Genomic DNA, 19,083 nt, shown 5'->3' on the forward strand with positions numbered 1-19,083 from the left:
TCAGTGATTCATTACTTCCATCTTTTCCATCACAGTAAAACTTTAAACACTTTAAATAGTACTTTTCATCATTGTGTGTCACATTTTTGCACAGTGAGCCTTAAAATACACTGCACTCCCTTTGTAGACCTCTAAATCCTAGTGAAAGCTTTATGAATTGTTCTTCATCATGTCCCAGAGCTAAGTGCACTACAATTAAAGGGCAATTACTGCCACTTTTATTGTCAGGTCCATCTGAAGTGAGACCTCACAGCTTAACAAAGGTTGGAGGAGAGAGAGTTCCGCAGGGAGAACGCATGCCCACAGCCTGTCGGATATCTAGGCCCTTGCTGCCTAGTACCGCCAACTAACTTCCGGCCCAAAACATCCTCCATGTTTTCCATTTCAGCAACCTTGTGCAAAATATACGTTGAAAAACCTCCCTCTCGTTGACTCCACCTATAATGATCTTGACAAGTGTATAATTCTCCGAGTTAAATGCGGAGGCTCTGAGAAAGCCACAGCCACAAGATGGAGGGGGGGGGGGGGGGGGTTCGGGTGTAGGTTGGGTGCTGAGAAACGCCTCAAAGTTTATTTTGGAAGCTGGAGCCAGTTTCTCATTAGCTCGTCTATTACAGCGAGGCGAGCCCTGAAATTTGTGTCGCTGGTGGAAAGTGCAGAGCGTAACGCTAACGCCACGTGAAACATGGCCGCTATAGGAAGGGGGGTGCTGAGGCCCCAGCGCAGGGGCCGAGACAAGTCTGCGTATCCGCTTTAATTGCAGTGCCTGTTATTATTACTGTTTGTCTAATGAGGCTTTGATATTGTGGCTTCGCCGCTGGAACATGTGAGTCAGTGACAAACCCAGGATGGGGTGAATACAGACTGCCCACAGCTTCCGCCCTTTCCCTTGGTCATGTTTGTGTTAATTGCTCCGGATCCCAAAATGTGGATTGTGGTTTCATTTAATCTTTTCCAAAAAATGGCTCTCTCTGACTGTGTGCATTTGTCAATCATGCAGCTCTTTGTTTTTGGAGTGCCTGGATCAAAGAATTACTGCGCTCAGTAATTTCAATTCTTTCTCATCCAGTGCCTCATACTAATCAGCTGTCACCACACTGTCTTTAATCCATACTGCATAGCATAAGATCTCTGAATGCCTGAAGTGTAAATAAAGGTCTTCAATTTCAGACAGAAAAGCTCTAAAAACCTTAAGTGCATGAGGTTTCCCTGGCTATAATCACTCTAAAACACTCTTCTACAAAGACGAGAAACTGAGGCTGCATGTCTACAAGTTGTTCTCAGCCTTTTGCATTCAACAAGATGTGAGGCAACCACTCTTAACATGGTTTACCTTAACATGGTTGCAAGACTTACATGAAACAGACTGAATATATCAAGAATACATTGAAAGCTGTTTTTACCTGTGGTTGTCTCTTCAGGGAACTGAAAGATTCACTTCAGGTTGAATTCAGAGTGTTGCTCAGTATGCTCCTGGTTGCCAGTGAAGTGACTGAGGATTGTGATGCTGCTTTGGAGGATGCTGCTAGTTGGCTTATAAACCCTTCAGCCTCTGGTGTCAGCCAATGGCAGCGCAGCCTGTGATGTCATGAGGTTTACCACGGCTGTCCCACCTCCCATCTCCCACTCTTCCTGTGGTTGCTGCGGTCGGCCAATGCAAACATACACCAATGGGCATGACATGTCGGGCACAACAAAAGCTCACATATCTTATATTATTCTTGTGATCCTACCAAAGTAAAAAAACACCATGGAGGTGGACTGGTTGCATGACCATGGCAGATTTGACCATTTTCTTTACAGATTGTGAGGGTATCATCTTTTATTTCATATGTCTCAAGCACCTAGTTTCCAAGAATGGAGAATGCACTGAAACATTCTATGAGCATTCCAACTAAGCAAGTAAGCATCAGCTAAATGAACAGCTTTATTTTTAGAATTTGCATGTACCATGTGTTTTCTTGATTCACGCATCATGTGAATGTAATGGATTTACGAAAAGAAATTAGGCTGTAGAATAAAATATCAGGACCTCACAGGTAGCATATTGGATTAAAGCATTATCTCCACTGAAAAATAGTCATTACAGGAAAAGAAAATTGATTCTAAAATTTGCATTACTTCTGACAAGGACCTTAGTCCTTGTCGGAGAGCAAGGCCTTCTCTCTTTGCATGCCTTTCTTAAATTTGTGTGAGCAACTGATCGGCATTGTTTACTCTAGGCAGCTGTTGCACAGTTCCAAGTAATGGAGAAGATGATGGCTGGTCAACAATAGAGATCCCTACCGAGAGGAACAAGTGTGTGAATGCAGCTTAAACATTATTCTGTTGCTGTAGCTCTATATCTTAAATGTCATTCGCTTTGGACAAACGTGTAAATGAATGAGCGAGTGAGTGAGTGAGTCGAGTCATCTCATCTCACCCTCCCCGTGCATTCCAGTTCTCCTTGTGGGTACCACGAACACAATGGAACTGAGGCAGACTATCTAGCTCTAAGGTCATGTCCTCCATCAAAGATAGCTCTGAGAGACCACCCTTTTGTCTGTACCAGGATGGAAACAAGGCAACTAATACATTTACACTTTAAACCCTCTCTCCGTTGAGGATATCTCATTTCTCAACTATCAACTGCAGATCAACACAAGATGAAGATAACTACAAAATAAAATCCTACGCTAAGTACCATATTGCTATTATTCCAAAACTTTATTTGGATACACTCCTACATACCATACATTTTCAAGGAAGCATGCTGACTATCTGCTAATCAGCATTGGTCCTTGGGGAGCAAAGAACAGACTCAAGGCATCAGGGGACAGATGAGGCGCAATGACTTGCATAATGAAGTTATATAAACTAAAGGATTAGACTTTATTCACCAAGGTAAGTTGTGATCTACTTTTAGAAGTAGGCTTAGGAATACAGATTTGGCCTATAGTCCAGGGGAGGGCCGGGCCATCACTCCTATGTGGGTGTAAAGGCTGTCTGTTTTATGATCCCATCCCCCTGACACATCCAGACAACTGTGCATTCCCTGAATGCTACGATATGATTATTTGCTATAAAGTTGGGAGCACATTAAAGTCAACAATCCTCCCTAAGTGGTAGTTAGCGTCAAACGCCCTGATGATTTGCTTCTTCGTCACAGACTCTACCTCAGGCTTGCAATTAGCGAGTCTGGATCAGGGGAACTCATTTGACAGGTAGTCGTCCTGCCTCTATCTGCTCGGTCACCTTCACTCGAGGCTATAGAAGCCGTTTTTTCCCCCTTTACAGTGATGTAGACACGAGGGGAGGGAAGCACCACATTACGTTTCAGAATGCGCCTGAATTCCAGACTTGTCTGAAAAGTTTGCATTGAATGCGCCAGGACTTGTCACATAAAGCAAGAGGTTTGAGGGAAGAAAAGTTGTGTGTTTTTACCCCACAGTGTTCCATCTTGGGTGTCTGTCACCGCGACATGTTTCCTCAGTGGCCTTTGTCTGGAAGTTTTTCAAGAACGTCCAAATGAGCGTCTCGCTTTCCGCTGTCTTGCGCCGTGGCTGCGGTCCGCGGGCGAGATCGACACAAAAGACACCACCACCGCGACCGCCACGGGATGACTGCTGTTTTCCCCACGCCACTCTGAAATAAGCCACCAAATAAACTCCACCAAAGTCTGTGGATCAAAGTGTCTCTTCAAATTCATCTCTTTGTGTCTTTATTTGTTCTTAATCACATAAACAGATATATTGATAGTCTGAAAATATCGTTATATGACTATGAAGAGACAGCATTTCCTTTGGGGTCTACAATGTGTCCAAAATGGTTTATTGATAATGTACAAGAAACAGTTGTAGTCAGCAGTATAACAGTTGGATAGTTCCATCTTGCGCCGTGAGCAGAAAGATAAGGCTTGATACTAACTCAACTCAGATATTAATTAGGACAGTGGTTTTCAAAGTCGGGGCCGCGAAGGTGTGCCAGGGGGGCCTCAGCAAGTTAGAAGGGGGAAAAAAAGCAACAAATAAATACATTTGAAAAATGTTAAATATACTTATTACTATTAGGGTTGTTATACAATGCCATTATAATAATGTGTCGCATATCTGAACATTATATTTTCCATGATAATGACTGGGAATAATAGTAGAGTGATAGCTCTCATATAGCAGAAAGCCCCAAATACAATTTTTACACACTGTATGCTCCATCGCGAAGTGTTTGTGGCTAAAATAATTATTAGGATTAGCTTAATGTATTTTTACATTTGCCGTAGTATTCTCGATGGGTCTAATAACACATCACGGGGGTCCTTGGCCAGAACCTAGTGGTATTTGGGGGGCCTTGTCGTGGAAAAGTTTGGGAACCCCTGAATTAGGAGATAGGTCTATGGATCATATTTTATGACATATTGTAAGATTATAATAATGATGAGTTGTATCCCAAATGTTTGCTTTAAGGTGTAATTAGATTTGTAATTTTTTAGATTTTGTAAAGTAGATTTGGTGTAAAACAAATTATCTTTGAAGCCATACTAATCCTGGCCAAACAAATGCAAATGAGAGGCCTGTTAATGAAGTTTGATTTACGTCTACAAACGATAGTCTGCAAATGATTTTGTTAGTCTGACATAGAAGCAAGTACTAAATTAAGTATTTATACAGAAAGAAACAATGATATTGAGACAATATTTAATATCTGACAAACTCCTTGTCTCGCAATCTGAACGATAACACTGGATGGCTCTTCTCCACAGAGTGTGTTAAATATCTTAATCGCCGTCGGGTCAGTTTGGTGCCGTGGTTTGGCTGTGTGCAAGATCTAGAAAATACATGTGGCACCAATTGAGACGGATCCACACAGCATTAGTTTATGATGCTGATGTCATTCCCTGAGACGCTTAACCCATGAACAATACAGCTCCATTGTGGTTAAGCTGAGACCAGGCCATCGTTGTGGTGCATCTTTGTTTGGAAATAACCCATAAATTCCACATTACAGTACGTGGATTTGCTATTCATATCCATAATTCCGTCTTGGAATGCTGAACTGAGCCATGAGCTTTTGTCCAGTAGAAGATGTATATGAATGCTGAAGCACAATGGGAATAATCTGATGTGGCCTTTATTGGGTCACTTTATGAGGGGTGAATGAGTTGTTTAAGACCCAGGAGTCATAAAGTGTGGTGTAACACTAACTAGTATACAATCCCAGCTAACAACCCTCAAAGCATTGAAAGAACAGTATATAGTATGCCTTTACTATTGTCCAGCATTCTTGAAGCCGAGAGACCATTGTCAGCATTGTGCAAATGACCAGTTTGAGTGTGGTTTCCATGATTTTTGTATGTTGTCCCTTAATATTCTGCCCACTGTACATTAAGAGTTTCAGCAATGTTAATGGACCCTGGATTCCAAGGAAAGGGAGGAGAGTATTTAGAAATTTAGCACATGCAGCTGAGTGATGTCTCTCTACAACCGGCAGTTAAAGCTTTTTGAAGGTTATAGTAAAAAGAATTGTATTTTGAAGATTATGCCAAATTTATACAGCACAATTAGGGAGTGGGTCCTTAAGAGAGGCATTTCCATTGTGTTTAGCTAATACAAATGCTCAGCACAAGCCTATATATGTTATAAAAAAAAGACAGTTATGGGTATTTTCCCCTTTGGGTTTTTACTCTTTTGTTTTGAATTTAGAGAAAGAAGCTGAAGAGAGGGAGAGGGGGGAGTGTAGAGAGTAACCACAGGGGAAAACCCTTATCACATCTCAACCACTAAGTACATGATAGTACACAACAGTAATACATATGTCAAAATGGCAGGTGATTCACACATCAACTAGACAGATATACTCAGCCTACACATTTCAGGTGATTAAGACATCAGACAGGTAAACATTACATTAAGCCTTCCAGACAGCATTGACTTGGGTTTCTTATATGTCTATGGCAGAGCGTTTGTTGGGAAATAATCATCGTTCTCAATCATGCATCCGGTCTTGCTGAACTGAGAAATCAGGGGAGCAGTTTTCCCATCTGATCCACTTGCATGCAGAAACATTGTGCTTACAGCTATCCATTCCCACACTAATGTCACACACAATCTGTATGTGCTGGCCTATTTGGCTGTAGGAATGCCATCATCGGCATGGTGTATACATACAATTTAATTGAGTTAACTTGATATTACTACCACATAGTGTAAATAAATAAATAAATAAATAAATAAATAAATAAATAAATAAATAAATAAATAAATAAACAAACAAATCAGTGAACATGAATTTAAATGGCATATACTAGTCATTAATGATCAAAGCTACCTGTGATCTGAATTGAACATCCACTGAAACCATGCAGGATCAGGGCTGGCTCCTTGCCAGGGTGTAATTTCATCAGCAGACCCCAGAAGACGAGATTTGACAGGAGGTTCATGTCGTTCATACTTCAGACTTAATGTCAGGTTCAGACTTCATGTCGGGTTTAATGTGACCTGAAGTAAACTCTGAGAAGTGTCTCTTGATGTTGTCCCTGTGGAATGGTTATTGGATTTTACTCATGCATTACAGAATACGTGCATCAATCTGGAAGTGCAAGTCTGTCTGTGCCTTGAGAATGTTTTGAACCTAGGTAAAACAATGTGAAGAATGCTATTGAAATTGTCTCCTTAATCCCAAATGGAGACACAATTGACCGAGTAGATTCCAGTGTAGTTAAGAGCAGGTAAAAACTTGAGGCTGGCTTGCGAAAGAATAGTTCTTTATTCTGGATGTAACAACAGAGTTCTGGTAACCCTGTAGTACGCACAGCACAGCACAGTGTTGCAAGGTGAAGCCAAGGTAATGAACTGAAGCAAAGAACTAGGAAACTCTTGGCTAATTATAATACCAGAATATACATTCACGTCTGGGGTCAAATTGGAGGGGGGGGAAACAGACAGTGATATAACCTTATTCAATTAAGACGTCTTGTGGGGGAGGTACACCATTTGCTATTGTAAGGTGACAACATTCTGTCTGCTTACAATAAACATCCTATCCTCGCAGTTTCTGCAGTATTAAACAAAGAACCAAAAGAATGACATACAGAAAACCACTAAAATCTAACAAATGTAAAACTGTTGTGTTTTTAAGCAAAAGTGGAAAAATATTTTGTTGAATTTTATGACAGGGTTCCTGTCTCAGATACAGAGGGGAAAGAACATATTTTATTGTTCAAATACAAATAGCGACCCGATACAAATTATAAAACTAATCTTTTCGACACCTCTTAAAACCAAGGGATTGGCCCACTATTCAGAAACAACCGGTTTCAAGAGGACTGGAAACCATGAATTTCCCCATTATTATTTGTTATGTCAAACCACCATCTGCAACAACAGTTTTGATGAGTGTAAATATGAATGTGGCCGATGCATATAAAATGGCGAAATGAATGTGGCACTAGACATAAAACAGAGTGTCAGGGCATAAAAACAAACACTGTGGAACCCGGTGAAAGACTGTTCCAAATCCCTCTTGTAGTGAGGATATGCAATATAGTTCTCTGGTACTGAATCAACAATGAGCCACTTACAAGCCTGGATCAACAGCCACAATACAATACAATTTACAACTCAGAGCTGCGTCCCTGCCAGAAAGAGTGGCTTCCATTTTTATTATTTTTGCTTGTTTGTTTGTTTGTTTGTTTTTGCCTTTATTATATAGGACAGTGAGGAGACTGATGGGAAGCATATGGGATCGGGAAATGACCCGGGTCAGACTCAAACCGGGTCCCCTTCAGCATTTGGACACGTACATGGCATGGGCACTGTAGCCAGTTGCATCATAGCGTGCCCCGACACTCTACAGTACTACTACTACAGTCATCTGAGTCCTCACTGGTTGGAAATGGCTATGGCTGTGTAGTCTTGGACCCATGACTCATGACTGTACAGTGATATATATATATATATATATTCATAAGTCATAATTTGAGTACATGGGCCATGCATTCTTCTACATGCAAATAATGTACGGTAAGGCGAACGTGTCATATTCTTGTCATATTCTTATGGGTGGCTTATGACTTCATACAGTTTTCCATTTTTTAAATGGTAAACTACCAGTCTGTGTAGTCTTCATTACACACCAGTCCTCTATTGAGTTTAGGTCATTTAATGCGGCTTTCCATTTTTCACATTTTAACCTACCCGTCTTTTAAGTCCCCCATGTAGTCCTCCAATATGTTTAGGTCATTGAGACATTGTATGACAAAATGTCTGCAACAACTGTTTTTCTCTGGTTTCATACATTACACTGTGCATTGTGGTGAGGCAGGGGTAGAGTAGGGATTGTAACGGTTAGTGGGGTGGGTGGGGGGGGGGTGAGTGGTCATGTCTGTGCTGTGCTGTATGTATTCTTGGTTCCCACCTCCACAGTTTCCACCATGACTAGGGCCACAGGCTTCCTGTCCCTCAGACGAGACCTCCACAGTCCACTCCTGCTGCTCAGGTCTCTTCTCCTCTGAGTCAGTGTCCTGCGCCAGGTCAAAATGGGTCAGGATTTACTGGAACTTAAGCAATGAGGGTCATTTAACAGTTAAAGGGACAGTAATTAGTTCTGTAAATAGAGCCTCTATAAAGTAATGCAACAGAAAAGCCCATATAATGAGTGCAGGACACGGGTGAGAGAAGCACAAATACACTAATAAACACAAACTCTTCAGTAAATGGACAAACACCACATCTTTTATTATCATACAACACATGCAGACAGAGAGACAGACAGACAGACACACACACACACACACACACACACCAAAACACATCATTACACATAAGGGAGAGGACAGATCCACTAATTAGAGACTAATTATGGACATCTATGAATCATGATTCAGTCTGAAAAAGGTTCCTGCTATTTGCATTAATCACAGGTCACAATAACGTCTGTTTGTTTATTTGTTGGTTAGTTACAATTAGCAACACACAAAGGAGGAAGTCACTGTCTCTCAGAAGGCAATATGGAAGTATGAAATGTCACAATCCGACACAATCAGAAACATGTGGTGATGAGCCAGCATTTCTCCCCCTCCTGCCTACTCATGCACTTTCATCCGCCTTACTGTAACCTGACAAACAAATACTCAACCAAAAGGCACATTTCCACCCAGTCAACAGACCACAGCATAGACCACACAGCGGCAGCACAGTTAACATTGAATGGCACCCAAAATGATTACAGACTCAGTGCTGCAAAGATATAGAGGTTAACCAGCCATCTTCTCCTGCCATAAGTATGCAGAAGTGGCCATGAAGCGAACACCCAAGGGTCAAATGAGAACATTGGCGCCATGCAAGCCCTATCTGGGAGAGAAGATTAAATACTTTAAAGCTTTTTAAAACCTTTTGAGAAATTAGGTGTGCACGAATTGTTGATGGTTCTGAAGACATTGGATTAGAGGTTAAATACATAAATGACACAGAAGCATTTTTCTCAAAATGAATATAGTTATAAATGGGGTTATTTGGGATTATGAAGTGAAAAGCGGAGACTGCACTTTTTTCTTTTAACTGGTGTCGCGATACTTGAGCAGCAGAATACACTGACTACGTGTCAGGCTTCTGGCCTAGAAACAGCCAACTGTATGTTAAATGTGACCTTTGTTTATTCAAAGCCTCAAACTGTTGCTTCTTATAATTGTAGAGTCATTACAAATATCACATTATCATATATAGTTTCTGTACATGGGACCTTCTGAGAAAGATACCACTGAGCAACCCATCCTGCCATCTGTGCTCCAGTGATGTGGCCAACCGTGTGATTAGTGGTGGACTTATATGCCTGCTCAACCTCCCAAGCAAGACATTGGTGGATCCGCGTCATATCCCTGACATGCTGCTAGAAAGGTTAGCTGATATACAGCCGGTCTTTCCCACATCATAAAGTCTATAGACACTGACAAAGACTAGAAGGTGTGTGATGTTTTCGTGCTCTATCTTTGTGTGGCACATGCATCACACCATGATATCGATGCATCATTATCAAGACTAGAAGACAGTTTGACTTCCTTCAAACGGTGAGAAACTGGTATTGCATTTGCAGTCTCGCAGATGATTTCATTTGACATGGTGACAGTTATAAAGTGTTAACAAAATCTCTCGACAGGGAGCTATAGTCTAGAAATTAGGGGGTAGACTCAAATCTGGCCAGTCTTCAAGTGTTGTGCCAATGCATGTGGGTAGAATGAATGCCAACATTAAGTCAACAACTATCATTAAAAACAAACTAATTAACTGAGCCGCCACAAAAAAATGAAGAATAACAAGTGTGAGGAGCCACTGAAGCGAAATCAAGTCATCTGACCGCACCATATTCGGGTCATCTGATGCGCCAGAGGTACTGTATATGAAAATGCTTTACCGACAGACAAAGAATCCATTCTTCTGTAGGACAGCTCAGTGTATCGTATGGGCGCTTAGGTCCATAATAAAGCCTCGCTGTCCAAGTCCAAAAGGAGACCCTTGGAAATTTCCCATCAGAGCTCCTTGTTTTCCGTCCTAAAGAGGGAAACTCGCTCTGCTGGCTACAGAGTAAATGGGTGTGATATCCAAGGGCATTTCAATATTATTTTAACAAGCTCGCTGTTAAATGTGCCTATAAACTAACTTTGACCATTTTTAAGCAGGGAAGAGACTCAGCAAGTTTATGGTTGCACTAAAAAATACAGTGTTTGCCAGTGGGACAAATACATTGGGGTTCTTATGTAATGCTGTTTCTTTGCAGTGTTGTGTATGCAGAAGCCAATATTCTGACCCTGATACAAGAAAAGAGTACTGAAAGAAAAGAATAAAAATACAATACTGATTGCTGCGTGGGTTCAACATGCAGGTGTGCGATTTGATTTTTATTGATGTGGCTAAATCACCAAAGCCACAGAGTGAAATATGGCAACAACTCACACATCAGATCAAATAGCTCTTAAGTGTAAAGTGAAGACTCATCATGTAGGGCTATTATTCTAGAATTCCCATTTCCATGAGTAAGAATATGTAGACATAAAATAACAACAGATCATTGCTAAGAAAGAGTGACAATTTATGAATTGAAATGAGACAGCGTAGACAGAGAAATCCCTGGGACACGTTTAAGATTTATGCCAGTACAAACCCACCTCGGTTTGTGGAGCACAACCACGGCTAAGACGTTAGCTAGCCTGCTGATTATAACACTAACGCTCAGCTGTGCCTTCTCCTGCATGGCGCTCAGCTGTGCCTTCTCCTTATGCGGAAACTCTGAGCATGTGATGTTTACTTTATGAAGTCTAGACATCAGAGCTGCTGTATGTTTGTGTGTCGCTTCATTTGCTGCTTTCCATCCAGACAATAAACTGTAAAATGTGTTATGATTACGAACAAGCCTCCTAAAACCAGTCCAGCTCACCCATAAGACTGTCTGAGCAGTTAGACGGGCGCACAAAGACAGACAGAAGGGACAGACCAGCAGACAGACTCAAAGAAGACCAAGGCTGAGAGGTAGAAAAGGAAGAGAGAGAGAGAGAGAAGCTGAGGACAAGACAAGACAAGTCTGTGCTGTTGTAAACAAATTATATGCAGATATTTGTATGGTGTAAGAAAGGATTTAACACCAGAAACTTCCAGCTTAGTGAAATACTGTAGTGTTGTGGTTTTTATGTATGAGGGAACACTGTAAGTACATGTAGACTGATTATCTCAGTATAAATAGGCATGAGTGATGCTTATAGGAGAGTAACTTGTTCCAATAGATAAGTACTGACCACTACAATTCTTGTATACCCCATCAAAAGCCAAGGGCAAGTCTGTCACCAGTCCAACTTACCAACTACAGCTGTAAAAATCTGCAGGACGTAGGGCAGCTCATGGCTTTGGTTCCTACTCAAGGGAAATTCCATCCTTGTGGTGTTATCAGCTTCTCGCCGATTCTGGGAATGGCAAGGAAAAGCATCAGGGGGCGTATACCAGGAATGCTGTCTGAGGGGAATGCTGACCAAGTTTTCTGCCTCTTCGGCACTTTGTGTTAACATGCACTACTGTAGTGGAGGGATTCATTTATAATACGACCACAGCAGGCCCATGCATTGGGTACATAAAAATGTAAAAAGAGGAAAAATCCATGTTGTCATTTTAACACGGCAATTAAAATTTGTGTTCACAAAATAAAGATTACCACAATATGTGTTATACATATTTAAATTCGACACGGGTCCCCCTCATAAAATGAGTGAACAAAAATCATTATGATGAATGCGGTCCATATCAGGGCTACAAAAGGCGTACAAATCTTAATTAGGGAGACTGTAAAAAGTGGAACAGGATGGTGGATGGAAAGCCAGAATAATGTGGTGTCCACCAGATAGGGACAGAGCAGGGAAACCAACACAGAATTCCCCATTACTGGGCAAGGGTTGGGCTGATCCTGTGCCAGTGGAAGAAATGAGAAATCTCCAAAGTTATAGTGTATCTTGGCGGCACTGGCGCCTTAATGCAGGGGCTTACCTGGGCTTCAGCCCAGGGGCCTCGACCAATGAGGGGCCTCCTAATAATAATAATGATAATCAATAATAATAAACGGCGTGTCCGTATTCGTGGCGTCATTAGCCTACTCTGGAGCTAGTCTAAATAATTGAGCACATCGTACTGCTCTACAATTACATCCATGCAGAGGCCCCCTTTGTCTTCTCCAATTCTAAATTGTAACAAATGTAACAAAACGTAATAAATCCCAACGGGTGTAGAGGAGCTAGAGGAGAGGCTGAAACTGACTGACAAACTTATCATACAAACTCTGGAGATAACGTGGGTAGGATTGAAGCAACGATAAACGAATGACGTGGATTCCTGTAACTGTCCATGAAAACAGAAGGCATAGCAGGTTAATATCGTAACAAATAGCCTGGAAATGAAACGGCTTTAAAAACATGTATTTCACTTGTCTCATTGGAGTGGACGCAGAACATGGGCTGTGGCGCAAATAAATGAATTAGTGATCTGCATTTCCGTTCACCAACAGCTAAGTTTGTGCTAACCCATTCGCTATATTATAGTCTATGTTATGTTTACTCCATTGTTAACGTGAGATATGTCTCCATGTAGTGTAGTGATAATGCATAAGGTAGCCATGTTCACGTCACATGAGCCAGCTTGTTCTGTAGGCAAAAAGTATTTCTGTCCCTCCCAAACTGCGTTAAACTGGTGTGTTAAGTAGACAGAATTTAAAAAAAACTCCTGGGGAACCCCCGACACGACAAACACATGCACTTTTGAAAAGCTTTTAAACGTCCATATGTGTACCCATCTTTTAATTTAGCCTACAGCCAGTGTTCAACAAGTGTAAAAGTTCAACGCTTTTTTTCGTGCAGTAGGCTAGCCTTTTTGATAAGCGTTGTCATGGGTAGGCAGACGTGATTCGAGGGCTTTCTGTTCCTGTTTATGTAAAGGTTTTACATAGGCTGAATAATGATAGGCTACACTGCATGTTATTAACCAAAAGCGCACGCTATGTGTCGGGTCAGATCGCGGGCCGGGTATCATTTAATCATAATTAATATTTGCGGTGGGGGGGGGGGGCTTAAAAAACATATAGCCCAGGGGCCTCGGGTGGTATTAAGGCGCCCCTGCTTGGCGGCATAAGTCCAATACAAATAATATTGTAGATGGAAACTACATTATGATATTAACAATTTTATTGATGTGAAAGTTTGAAAAAAAAAATGATCAGCTGAAGAAAGCCCTTCTTTCAAGGCCTTCACATAAGCCTACAGATGAGCGCCGAGCGCCGCTGTAGCAGGCAGCTCACTGCGTAGGGATTAGTGTGTGCTTCGCCTCTGTGTTCACGGTGTGCTGAGTGTGTTTCACTAATTCACGGATTGGGATAAATGCAGAGACCAAATTTCCCTCACGGGATCAAAAGAGTATATATACTTATACTTACTTAGATGAGTGCCTGGCACATCAGTGTCAATTCTCCAGACCACATTCTCTGGAAGGAGCTCTGGAGGCTCAAGGACCAGCAGGGGCGTAGATTTGCGTGGGGACCGAAGGAAGTGTCCACACCAATGTAACATTATGACTGAAATGTCCCCACCAATATTCAGGTTGAAATGTGTGGGGGGGGGGAAGCGCTCACATGCGCTACACAAGGAGTTAAATAATTTTTCACTTCAGTGCTGCGGATCATCTCGTACAGATGACATAGGCTAACACAAACATGAAAGCAGCTGGACAATATGGTGACTCGGTGACCCAAGCCTTTCCTGGAAGGCCCTTCATAACTTCATCTGAAATGAAAATGGGGGGAGACGGCTGAAAAGCATGAGAAGCACAGCACCTTTGCCATTCCTCTTTTTTCACTGTAGCTGAGGAAAGGCTTCATGATAGATATATAGAGGCACACATAGCGGTACCTTGGGCCCAGGCTACCCTGGGTCAACAACTAGAGCGCTCCGTCCGTGTAGCGGAAAGATAGCATTAGAAGACTCATTGGTCTCATTTATAGTATTATAAATGAGACGGTCTCATTTATAGTATTATAAATTAGACCAATAGTATTAGCAGTGGCACAAAAAGTGGGTATGCGCTATATGCGGCGCATAGGGGCGCAGCTCCATGGGGGCGCCAAAGCGATGGTAAAAATAAATAAATAATATATTTGGTATTTTCTATATGTAGTTACTGCTGTCCGTTTCTAAATCATATCAACATTTTCTCAATGTTCTATAACATTTTAGAGGACTAACAGGCTAGAGTAGGCGCCCTATCTCATAAGATTCCATCATAGAATTTTGACATAGAAGAGGGAGTGGGGGCGCAGTGAGCGCTGGGCGAGCAGATAGGCCTACGAGTAGTGAGTTGCCGTCTATGGAAAAAGATAGATACAGCAAAAAAAAGCTGTTGACGACTAAAAATAGAAAAAGAAAGAGGGAAAAGGAGATGGCATGTCAAGGGATGCAACAGCAGTTAAATAAGTGGACGGTGAAAGGCAACAGGTAGGATTTAAAGTGATGACGTCTGTACTTGGAGGCTTGCAAATATGAATGTTAACAGACTAGCGTTTGTTAAGCATAATGCCGATTAAAACCTAGCCTATTCCATTCAGATAGCTAGGCTACCATGCTCATACTGCACTTTTAATGGCCAACTGCAAACAGAAATGTCATGCTAGCAGCAACTCATTACATGTTTCCATATCCTTACAATGAAGGCTCCTTGTAATAATTTAATATTGTGTTGTCAATGTGGTGCAAACAAACAAGGCTAGAGTGCCTATCAGCCTTCTGGCAAAAGGACGTTATGAGAACCGTTTAGACTCTCTTAAAGTGACAATGCACCATTTATCTATAGGCTACTTATCAAGTATAACATCAATTTAAACATCAAATTGGCAGCATTTATTTAAAAACATATTCAATAGACACTAATGCACAGTAAATTATTGGCCTTTTGTTTTGATTTAGGCCTAGTTGTTTTTTTTTTGTTTTTTTTTCGGGGGGTGGGGGCGCCAATATTGTTGTTGCATACCCCTCAAAAATGGGTAGCTGCGCCCCTGAGTATTAGAAGACTCATTGGTCTCATTTTTTCAAACATGCTCGCTGCTATCACATCTGGTGTAGCCAGTTCCATTGATTACAGTAAAAGCTAATTGTTGCAGCAGACGCTAGGAGAACGGAACGCTTCAGTTGCCTGCGGTGGAGCGTCCCTGTTAGGGCACGGCATGTCGAGTCACAACATGGTAGTATGCCTTCCCTCCACACCAAACAGATCTACTCATCAATAAATTCCTATTTCTTTTTTCTTTTTTTCTTCTTCTTGCGACGGGTACTGTCTCCACTTGTGATGGAAAATTTTACGGGCTTCTTTTAAAGGCCCTTTGAGGTGAATGAGGTCTATTAATCAGGCATGTCTAAAGTCATCAGTTTTACTCTTCATGTTTTCCCAACTTCTCCTCCACCTACACTTCTCGGTGTGTCATTAAATGAGTCTCACTCTGCTATTATTAGCCTGCTGTAGCGTCTCCATAAGAGAAAAGGCCTTTGGCCAGACGCCTTTGAGCCACACATTATAAAGGTCATTGGTGATTTCAGTCTTTGTTCGTTACATTTCAGATAATTAATTAATCAGAAACATTATCTTTGAGCAATTATCTAAATATTGTGTTTGTAGCTAAATATTCTTCTGTCGTTCTGAGTTCTGTGTTTCCGTCATTGCACTGGTGCCCTCTTCAGTCATTAGTTTCCTGCCATTGCTTAAAATAGATGAGATGTTTTGTCAGAAGCACACAAAAAAGATGGCTTCAAAGAAGCACTGCTCCTGTTGCTGGTGCACAAGTGGGTTTGCATGCCATGTCTCCCAAAAGGTCACCCATGTGATGTCTGACCAGTCAGTTCACTTATTCTTTCCATGTTGCACATTAAAACATTTTTAACAGGGAAACCACAAGCGTTTCCTGTGGCCCCCCTCTGCAGCACATGAAGAGCTGTGCGACAAAAAGAACGCACTTTCACCATATGATACATTCTCATACACGCTTTGTATGCTCTTGTCCGCTTCGAAGATTATTTTTATCCATTTTCATCTCTTAAAAATAATATTTTCTGTTATTGGGTTGCAGTCTGATGCGAAACACATGAGGAAAAAGGATAAAACAGACAGTTGTGGGACAATCATCTTTTTCAGGCATCTAGGAACAGATGTCAACAAGCTCCTCAGTGCTCTCACCGCATGTATTTTATGGCTACAATCACATGCTAGCCATGTCCCAGAGTAAACCTCATGCCTGTTTTAGCCATGCACAGATGTTGTGCATGTTGCATGTAGGCCATAACAGAGAGGACAGGATAGAGAGCATTCCACTTAGAAAACACGCAAGGCGTGGGAGCAGCAGCCATGAAAACAAGCTAGTGGAGACAGCCATGTTAGCCTTTGAGTATTCTAGGTGGATTAAAAAAGGTGCCCCACAAGTACTATAGCCTAACAACTGCACTAATTGAAGTCTGGCAAACATGATGATCCTGCAAGGGTAGTTCAGTGAGTGAAAACTAAACTGCCACCTGTTACAGGTCAGAATGCCATGGCCAAGGATTTGAAAATTGCATAATCGTCTTAGCAGGCTCCTATTACGCTCTTGATCCAATAAATTGTTGGACGTCAACCAAGACTTAAGTCTGCGTGAGGTAGCATTCCTGCCCCATAAAAATAAGCAACACAATAGATACAGACACTGATTTTTAATGTGCACATTTTCAATGGTTATTCATGAGCACATTGTGACTCATCCCCTAGTTTGTGCCCTGCCTATATGTCTGCCATAGGTGCATGTTTTCTATTTTGAGTCTATTCTTACATCACAGCTCTAACATTGGATGGAAAAGCCCTCCCGTCTGCAAGTAACATACTGCATAAGGCTTTGTGTGTGGGCCAGACATGTCATGAAATTACCCGTGTGGTTGGGGAGCCTATGATCAAACCCAGGTGAGGGTGTGAGGGCCTGCTTGCCGGTATTACTAAATACTGGCAGGCGGGTGATCAGCTACAAAAACAAAGCAGTCGTCCGTCTGACCTCTGGTGCTGCTAAAAGCAGTTGTGTCCCACCCTTACTGCTGTTTTGACTGTGTCTGTGTGTGTGTGTGTGTGTGTGTCTGTCTGTTTGTGTGTGTGTGTGTGTGTCTGTTTGTGTGTGTGAAAAGGAGCCTATGAGTATGAGGTTGAATATGTGGAGTTTGTATAATGTATACGATATCATAACATCATCGAACATAAGCGGGTGTACATATTGCACACACACCATACAGTTTGTGTGTGTGTGTGCAATATGTGTTTGGAGCATGTCTGTATATATTGCACACACACACCGTACAGTACATGTGTGTGTGTGTGCAATATGTGTCTTGTGCATATTTACACATAATGTGTGTGACAGTGCAAGGTGCCCTTTCGTTGCACCTAATGTGTGCTTGTTTCTGTGTTTCAATGTGTGTGTTGAAGACGATGCGTGTGTGTGTGTGTGTGTGTGTGTGTGTGTGTGAGAGAGAGTTATTAGGGTGTCAGTCGTCAAAAATAGTTTGCGGTGGAGGCCGTGGGCAGTTGTTAGGCTATGTAGCCAGGGCTCAGTGTGTGGGAGGCGGGTGGCAGGGCAGGGGAAGTCTGTCGCGGGCTGCAGTAAAACCTAACCACACCATGCTGCTGGAAGCCCACTCTACACAGACAACACTAGCAGGTCCTCGCAGCCTAAGGCTCCAGGCATTTTTATGGCAAGGGGAGGGGGGGTGCTGTGTGTGTGTGTGTGTGTGAGAGAGAGAGAGAGAGAGTGCACATTATGGAAAGCATGTTTATAAGTGTATCCAAACACACACATTTATTTCTGTGCTTATTTCAGTGTGTATAAGAGATATGGTTAGAACATACAGTCTTGGTTTGCTTGTATTTTCATGTGGGTTGGTGTTGTTGGTGTTGGGTTGGGACCGTGTAGAGGACATGCTCACTGTTTGTGACCTTGTGTGTGTGTGTGTGTGTGTTGGTGTGTGTGTGTGTAAGCAGAGGGAGGATGCATGTTGTGTGTATGTATGTCTCTGTGTGGGTGTGAGCCTGTGTAAATGCCTGCAGTGAAACAGAGATTATACACGAGAAGATTACAACTCCTCAAAAGAATATTTTAGGTTTAGTCTGAAGTGTGTATTTACTACGATACAGCTTTACCTTCAGGAGTTACACACAACTGTTGCATGCTCAATTTCAAACCCAGACAGACAGCCTATAATGGCCTCTGTAAGCAAAGTAGGCTAAACTAGCGGAACGCGTCTGTGTATGTTGTGAAAGGACTTGACCACATCAGGGCCGCCAGAAAATATGACCAACATGTAATCACTCGACTTCGTCAATTAAGTCCACACCCATGTGTCCAAATCGATCTGGTGTTACTGCACAGGCCAAAGCCTCAAGTTTTCGTTTATGCACCCTGTTGCTCAAAACTGTCTGCTCTGCTTCCGGTGAAAGTCAACACAGACACTTGAGGTGTCGCTACAGGAGGAAGTTTTAAAAATAAACACCTGTGATATGTGTGTTTGTGTACAGTATGTGTGTGTGTGTG

General features: G+C 42.0%; 1 protein-coding gene across 1 annotated transcript in view; it reads right to left on the bottom strand.

Annotated features, from left to right (window-relative positions):
• spp1 (secreted phosphoprotein 1) overlaps nucleotides 1-1,494 on the bottom strand; it is a 4,583-nt gene extending 3,089 nt beyond the window's left edge. The window contains exon 1 of the mRNA XM_076303148.1: nucleotides 1,404-1,494. The gene's annotated coding sequence lies outside the window, so the exon portion shown is untranslated. The remainder of the gene's footprint in view (nucleotides 1-1,403) is intronic.
• Between the last annotated feature and the right edge of the window lie 17,589 nt (nucleotides 1,495-19,083).

Source organism: Alosa pseudoharengus, unplaced genomic scaffold (assembly GCF_046254945.1).
Source record: "Alosa pseudoharengus isolate Yale_2024_CS ecotype anadromous, Long Island Sound unplaced genomic scaffold, YU_APseudo_1.1 YU_APseudo_1.1_scf_24, whole genome shotgun sequence".
Classification (NCBI taxonomy): domain Eukaryota; kingdom Metazoa; phylum Chordata; class Actinopteri; order Clupeiformes; family Clupeidae; genus Alosa; species Alosa pseudoharengus.